Genomic DNA, 9,151 nt, shown 5'->3' with positions numbered 1-9,151 from the left:
GTTGAAGAGGATCTCCACAAGTACAACCTGCCATGTGCATTCGCATTCCAAAAGCAAATTACTTATATGCACATCTTCAGGGGGAGCCTTTTGCTACTTATGGAGACAATACCTTTATCCTTTACTATTTCACATACTTTTATCCCCGTTGAAAACTTCAACCAGTTTGTCATCAATCACCAAAAAGGGGGAGATTGTAAGTGCATCTAGTGCCACCCCTAGTTGGTTTTGGAGTATTGACGAGAAACTTGGTTGAGGGACTAATGTGTTTGTGAGAATTGCAGGATAACACAGGTAGTAGTCCCTCATTGATTCGGTTTACCTACCGGAGATGACCCCTAAAAATGTATGAAGACATTGAAGACAATGGTGGTATGTGAAGATATTCACATTGAAGACTATGACATGAGAAGACATTGTGTGAAGACTATGGAGCGCGAAGACTTAGTTGTTTCATTGTTTCCTTTTCTTCTTTGTTGATTCGTAGGAACCACCGTACTATTAAGTGGGTCCCAGTGAACAAAGTCAGAGTGACTGAAGTGATGCTCAACCAAATCCTACGTCTTCGAGCGAAGACAATGAGAGCAAATCTTATCCAGAGCTGGATGAGTCAGCTTTACTTGTAGCCCAAGTCAACTTGCCGCATGTGTTTGAAATCTGACCATTGGAACACGTGTCAGTTCCTTAGTGACCCAGGGTCATTTCGGATAAATCAGGTCGGGTTGCCTAGTGGCTATAAATAGCCCACCCCTACACCATAAATTGGTGGCTTCTCAGAGTTAGTGCACGGCATTTGTCGTTTGAGAGCAACCCACCTCCCAAGCTTTTGAGAGAGAGAAATCCTTGCGAGGACAAAGCCCAAACACCCAGAGCCAAAGAGTGTTAGGCATCACTGAAGTCTTTCTGTCTGCGTGACCTGAAGACTTGTTACACTTGAGGACTGTGAATCCTCCAGCCGGTTAGGCGTCGCGTTCTGAGCATCCAAGAGTCATTGTGCATCGCCGGTGAACGAAGTCTGTGAAGGTTTGGAAGTCTACCTTGAAGACTTACTAGAGTGATTGGACGAGGACTGGGTGTCCAGAGCTCAAGGGGAATAAGGTGAAGACACGGTCTTCTGAGTTAAATCTCAGCCTCCCTAACCAGACGTACAGTTGTCACAGCAACTGGAACTGGTCCAACAAATCCTTGTCTTTGCCAAGTGACTGGTTCTATCGTCTCCCTCTCTTTACTTACAGTTTGTCTTCGTGAAGTCATTGCCTGCTTGCACTACCTGTTTGACTTCACTGTGTGACTACTTTCATTGTTTGGCCTCATACTATCTTCCATCCTGATCTTTACTACCTAGCTGCTATTAGTCTTCGTGCTTTCACTTCATTGAATACTTGACTATGGCTTGCTTAGTGTAGTCTACCTTCCGCTGCATATCAATAGGTTCATTTCTATTGTTTGTCTTCGAAACTTTCATGTTTTGAAGACTTTCATAAAATCGCCTATTCACCCCCCCCCCCCTCTAGTCGATAACTAGCACTTTCACTAGCCTCTTCAGTACCGTGCATTGCCCTTCCTCACCTCGAGAGTTGGTGCAAACTTCACCGGTGCATCCAAACCCCGTGATATGATACGTTCTGTCACACATAAGCCTCCTTATATCTTCCTCAAAACAGCCACCATACCTACCTATCATGGCATTTCCATAGCCATTCTGAGATATATTGCCATGCAACTTCCATCATCATCATATACATGACTTGAGCATTCATCGCCATATTGCTTTGCATGATCGTAAGATAGCTAGCATGATATTTTCATGGCTTGTCCATTTTTTGATATCTTTTCTACCCTAGATCGTTGCACATCCCGGTACACCGCCGGGGGCATTCATATAGACTCATATCTTTGTTCTAGTATCGAGTGGTAATATTGAGTTGCAAGTAAATAAAAGTGTGATGATCATCATTATTAGAACATTGTCCCATGTGAGGTTATCAAAATAAAAGAGGCCAAATAAGCCCACCAAAAAAACAAAAAAATGATGAGAGAAAAAGAGAGAAGGGGAAACACTACTAGGGAAAACCCTAGTAGTAGCGCTTGAAATATGCATCGCAGTAGCGTTGGGTCCAGCGCTACCACTAAGGCGCTACAGCTAACTAGTAGCAGTACCGCTGGTAAGGGACCGCTACTGCTATACCTATTTAGCAGTAGCGCTTTCCTCTGGACAGCGCTACTGCTACTTGTAAGTAGCAGTAGCGCTTGTTCTAAAAAGCGATGCTGCTAAATTTTCTTGTATTTTCAAAAATACTGCTTATTTTCATTGTGTGGTTTTATATACAGTACTTTCATCATATGATTTTATGAGCATGATTACTTATTATATATAACAGTGGGTGAAATGAATGTGGAGTAGATTCAAGTGGAGGCAACATGTGGTGCATGTCGAAAGTACTACTCTAATCCAAACTTGATCTAGTTTGGATTAGTAGTACTTTCGATGTGCACCACATGTTGGCTTCACTTGAATCTAATCCAGGTTCATTTCACCCACTGTTATATATAATAAGTAATCTATAACAACTTAGCATCATGCATCATTGATCATAATAATAAATAACTCATCATTAGTATCATAATAACAAGTCATACTCATCATCATCGATCATACAACTTCTACTCGATACCACATCATCATCATAGTCACCTAACCAATCCTACTTAGTTGTTCTTAGCACATGATCATGAGTATTATTAGTAACTAGGACCTACTACCTTCTCTTAGGTAAAATAGCATAAAACAAGATAGGCCCTGGCTCTCCATTATGGAGAATGGAGATTATCCTGTCTTCAATTCTTGTCTTTCGCACAATGTTGCTTCCAAGTACCTCCTTACGACTGTCCATACATTTTTTCCATTCTTTGATTTTCATGTCTCCACTTCTTTTAGAAATCCGATATGGACAGGTGAGATTCGTACAATGACCTGCCCGTATGTTCAAAACATCAAGGCGACCATTCTGATACATTAGATGAGGCACACAATCATTTGGGATTTCCTGTTGAAAAACATAGTAATAACTTCATAGTTAGCAATGTAGTTAAGTTTTAAAAGAATTTATGCAAAAGATGCACGGATGTCGTAATACTAAAAAAATCTTACCATGGAATCTCCATGGATGTTACCGTAGTTCAACACGTGCACTAGTGGCATGTATTGACCATAATGTGGAGGAGTTTTATAATAGATATTGTAATTCTCAAGATCAGTACAAAATGCGACCAGATGATTTTTCTCCTGATAAGTTAACTCAGAGCCATCGGTGTAGTATGTTCTGTCTACCATGTTCTGCACATTGTTTGAACAATGAAAATAAGCTGTCAATGGAAATAAGCTGTCAACTATTTTGAAATGAACAATATAAATTAGCTAATAACTATGTTGGAGAAACTCACATAGCGGTAGAATTGGAAGCGTATCAACAAGGACCCAAATGTCCATATTGTCTTGGTCGATGTCAGGATCACCAAGATCCATGGTGACAAGCATACCCTCATAAAAATCATACATCTTGCAAAGTGCTTTCCAATTTTTGCAACCAAAATGGGTTACGCTCTCAGAATTATACAGATTTACTTCAAAATCCATATCATGATGGGTCCTTAGGTGAATTTTCTTTGTTTCCATACTTTCATGGTCTTCAAAACCCATCCTCTCCAAGACATAGCGTCTTGCATGGCATGGGATAAGCTAGTCGAATTGTAAAAGATTAAAATTACACATTGAAATAGTTGAAGTGGTGCTTAATTATGAAAAAACACTTGTCGTCATTGTGTACCGTTTCAACATCAAAGGTCTCCTCGAGCTTAATGCTGAAGCGCCGATCTTCATCCAGGTGAGGCCTGTCGCACAGACCTCGGTTGTCGTGGCACCAGTCGCACTCCCCCGGGAGACTTTCGTCGTCCGAGTACGACATTTCCTATGTTCATAATTCAAATTTTAAACTTGTACAATTCAATATATGTACTATAAAAATTAAATTAGATCATTATTATTCATCATAGGTTGACTATCGGTCTGCTGAGTCTATATGGTGGGGACTCTCCCTCACTGATTCCTCTCTGACATTTGCGACCGTCGGTGATGGTCGTTACTCCTCCTTCCCCTAGTGCATAACAAAGGTCTAGCACAAGGAGAAGAAGGAGAAACGACCCCCACGACAACACTCGGGATTCTTCGTCCTCTCTCATATATGGTGGATACACTCCCTCATAGATTTTCGACCGTCGGTGATGGTCGTTATTCCTCCTTCCCCTAGTGCATAACAAAGGTCTAGCACAAGGAGAAGAAGGAAAAACGACCCCCACGATAACAGTCGGGCTTCTTCGTCCTCTCTCATATATGGTGGATACACTGCCTCACTAATTTTTCGACCTTCGGTGATGGAGCCTCGACAGAATTAAAGTCAACCTGAAATGTTGTTTAATTATTTTTCGAGAAAATCCAGGCCACTCGATATTTCCTACATATTCTAGCATAAGTCATGCCAGAATTCACGGAAAAATCCGGCATGACCTTTCCTAAAAAAGGACATATCGAGCGCCTGAAATTTGCCGGAACGAAAATTAATCAACACTCCGGCAAAACATAGGCCACTATAGGAGGTGTAACCTGCAAACATGGCCGGCCACTTGGGCAAGCACATATCCTATTTGAGCAACACAAGATATACATGTTTATATCTACATCATATGAGCATTCAAACTTGATGGAGTAGTTTTCCAATTTGAGTATTCAATAAGCAAAACCAAATCGTAAAATAAATTAGTATTCAAATTAGCATTCATTCAATAAGCAAAACTAAACCATCTCTTTCGTCCGTACATCGTCGAATATTATCACTAATAGATCTCGAATAGTATCATACATATAACATCACTAATAAAGATAAAACCGTAGCAAACGACGGGTATCGGCGCGGGCGGTGGACACCCAAAGAGAAGGAACCATCACAGGATCATAGCTCCAGTGAGATCCCTGAAGAACCTCCCAGGTATTGGAGAACCTGCCCTCCAATGCAACCATGTAGCGACGGACGTGCTCGTCCTCCTCGCTGACACGGTGACGTACCATCTCCGCGGGGTCCTCAAGCCTCCGCACCATCACTGGCCCACCCGACCGCCACCAAAGAAGGTTCGGGTCAACGACGGGCTGGCTCCTCACCAAGCTGCGCCCCCCGGAAGGTAGCACCTCCCAGTACCAGCTCGGCGGAGCCCAGTCCCGGACATGGCTCCTCGCCAAGCCCAGGCATCCTCCGCCGAGTCAACGACGAGCATGCGGGATAGGCATTGTCGACGTCGATGCGAGAATAATTGCTTTAACTAAAAAAATAACAACAAATGTGACACGTAAAACACCTAAATTCTATTAACTACACCTAATTAAAAACCTACATTTTGAACATGATTCGATCATAACTAGGGTTCATACTACATTATTCTAAGATTAAACACCTAAAATACCTAAATTAAATTAACAACATGGGGTGGCTGGTCTCACCTCGATCGAGGTCGGAGGGGGTCGATGACGGGGACGACGGCGGGGATGATGCAGGGGCTCCTTGATTTCCGCAAAAACAAAATATAAACAAAAACATTATTATCGTAATCTTAGGACTTAGTGAAACTCCATAAGCTACATTTAATTATTCTATTCAAATTTACTTATAATTTCCTATTATTTTTAAATTTACTTATTCAAATTTTCTAGAAATTTCCTATTCTATTCAAAAGACCTACATTACTTATTTCTTCAATTTCATATTTTATTCTATTCAATTTACTTATTCAAAGTTTCTAAAAAATTTCCTATTCTATTCAAAAGACCTACATTTACTTATTCTTTTCAAATTACTTATTCAAATTTTCTAAAAACAAAATATACTAAAAACCTACATTTACTAAAAACAAAACCTACATCTAACAAAAACTAAAACCTATTTACAGAAAGGGGGAGGAGGAGGTGGGAGGAGGCCAGGAGGAGGAGGAAGGAGGAGGAGGAGGGAGGAGGAGGGGAAGGAGGAGAGGTAGGAGGAGGGAGGAGGAGGAGTGGGAGGAGGGAGGAGGAGGAGGAGGGGGCCGCCAAAGAGGGAGGAGGAGGACCGGAGGGGGCCGCCGGCGGAGAGGGAGGAGAGAGGAGGGTCGTGGGAAGAGGGAGAGAGAGGAGGGCGGCGAGAGGAGGAGGAGGGATGGAGGGAGGGGAGGGAGGTGAGAGGAGGAAGGAGATACCTTGGGGGAGTCGGCGGCGACGGTGGCGACGGCAGGCGGCGGCGGCGACGACATGCGGCGAGTGAGTGTGTGAGGGAGAGTGAGGGACGCACGCGGTGGATAAGGTAAGGATAGTCGCAGCGCTTTTTAGGAAACAACGCTACTGCCACTTAGCAGTAGCGCTCGTCAGAGGACAGCGCTACTGCTATTGTACAATAGCGGTAGCGCTTTTTAATTACGAGCGCTACTACTATACCTACACTGCCATGCAACCGTTGGCAACTATAGGAGGAGCGCTTTTTATAACACAAGCGCTACTGCTACATGAATAGTAGTAGCGCTCCTCAGTTACAAGCGCTACTGTTACTTAGTAGCAGCGCTTTCTTATAAAAAGCGCTACTACTAAGCTCCTGTGTATAAGCATTTCCCTAGTAGTGCAATGTTACTATCCTTTTACCACACTTGTGTTTCAGAATAGCACCATGTTCTTCATATAGAGAGTCTCTTGAGTTATCACTTTCATATACTAGTGGGAATTTTCATTATAGAACTTGGCTTGTATATTCCGATGATGGGCTTCCTCAAATGCCCGAGGTCTTCGTGAGCAAGCAAGTTGGATGCACACCCACTTAGTTTCTAGTTTGAGCTTTCATACACTTATAGCTCTTAGTGCATCTGTTGCATGGCAATCCCTACTCCTTGCATTGACATCAATTGATGGGCATCTCCATAGCCCATTGATTAGTCGCGTCGATGTCAGACTTTCTTCCTTTTTGTCTTCTCCATACAACCTCCACCATCATATTCTATTCCACCTATAGCGCTATATCCATGGCTCACACTCATGTATTGCGTGAAAGTTGAAAAGGTTTGAGAACATCAAAAGTATGAAACAATTGCTTGGCTTGTCATCGGGGTTGTGCATGATTTGAATATTTTGTGTGGTGAAGATGGAGCATACCCAGACTATATGATTTTGTAGGGATAAACTTTCTTTGGCCATCTTATTTAGAAAAGACATGATTGCATTATTAGTATGCTTGAAGTATTATTGTCTTAATGTCAAATGATGGACTATTGCTTTGAATCACTCGTGTCTTAATATTCATGCCATGATTAGATTACATGATCAAGATTATGCTAGGTAGCATTCCACATCAAAAACAAATTCAGTTACCTACTCGAGGACGAGCAGGAATTAAGCTTGGGATGCTGATACGTCTCTATCATATCTATAATTTTTTATTGTTCCATGCCAATATTATACAACTTTCATATACTTTTGGCAACTTTTTATACTATTTTTGGGACTAACATATTGATCCAGTGCCCAGTGCCAGTTCCTATTTGTTGCATGTTTTTTGTTTCACAGAAAATCCATATCAAACGGAGTCCAAACGGGATAAAAACTGACGGAGAGTTTTTTGGAATATATGTGAATTTTGGGAAGTGGAATCAACGTGAGACGATGCTCGAGGGGCCCACGAGGCAGGGGCGCGACCAAGGGGGGTGGGCGCGCCCCTGACCCTCGTGGCCACCTCGTAAGGCAGTTGGTGCCCTTCTTTCGCCGCAAGAAAGCCAATATCTGGATAGAAATCGTGTTCAAATTTCAGCCCAATCGGAGTTACGGATCTCCGGGAATATAAGAAACGGTGAAAGGGCAGAATCTGGAACGCAGAAACGGAGAGAAACAGAGAGAAACAGAGAGACAGATTCAATCTCAGAGGGGCTCTCGCCCCTCCCATGCCATGGAAGCCAAGGACCAGAGGGGTAACCCTTCTCCCATCTAGGGAGAAGGTCAAGGAAGAATAAGAAGAAGGGGGCTCTCTCCCCCTCTCTCCCGGTGGCGCCGGAACGCCGTCGGGGCCATCATCATCACCACAATCTACACCAACACCTCCGTCATCTTCACCAACATCTCCATCACCTTCCCCCATCTATCTACAGCAGTCCACTGTCCCGCAACCCGCTGTACCCTCTACTTGAACATGGTGCTTTATGCTTCATATTATTATCCAATGATGTGTTGGCATCCTATGATGTCTGAGTAGATTTTTGTTGTCCTATCGGTAATTGGTGAATTGCTATGATGGGTTTAATTTGCTTGTGGTTATGTTGTTGTTCTTTGGTGCCCATCATATGAGCGCGCGCGTGGATCACACCATAGGGTTAGTTGTATGTTGATAGGATTATGTATTGGAGGGCAAGAGTGACAGAAGCTTCAACCTAGCATAGAAATTGATGCATACGGGATTGAAGGGGGACCAATATATCTTAATGCTATGGTTGGGTTTTACCTTAATGAACGTTAGTAGTTGCGGATGCTTGCTAATAGTTCCAATCATAAGTGCATAGAATTCCAAGTCAGGGATTACATGCTAGCAGTGGCCTTTCCCACATAAAACTTGCTATCGGTCTAGTAAAGTAGTCAATTGCTTAGGGACAATTTCGCAAGTCCTACCACCACTTTTCCACACTCGCTATACTAACTTTATTGTGCCCTTATCTAAACAGCCCCTAGATTTTATTTGCATGCTCTTTATTATCTTGCAAACCTATCCAACAACACCTACAAAGTACTTCTAGTTTCATACTTGTTCTAGGTAAAGCGAACGTCAAGCGTGCGTAGAGTTGTATCGGTGGTTGATAGAACTTGAGTGAATATTTGTTCTACCATTAGCTCCTCGTTGGGTTCAACACTCTTACTTATCGAAAGAGGCTACAATTGATCCCCTATACTTGTGGGTTATCAGGTGCATGGCAGTTTTGCACATGCGGAATACACGGGTTAAACTTGACGAGCCTAGGATGTATAGACATGGCCTTGGACACTGGAGACCGAAAGGTCGAACATGAATCATATAGTAGATATGATCAACATAGAGATGTTGACCAT

Source organism: Aegilops tauschii, chromosome 7 (assembly GCF_002575655.3).
Source record: "Aegilops tauschii subsp. strangulata cultivar AL8/78 chromosome 7, Aet v6.0, whole genome shotgun sequence".
NCBI lineage: Eukaryota > Viridiplantae > Streptophyta > Magnoliopsida > Poales > Poaceae > Aegilops > Aegilops tauschii.
Note: the sequence above shows the minus strand (reverse complement) of the source record.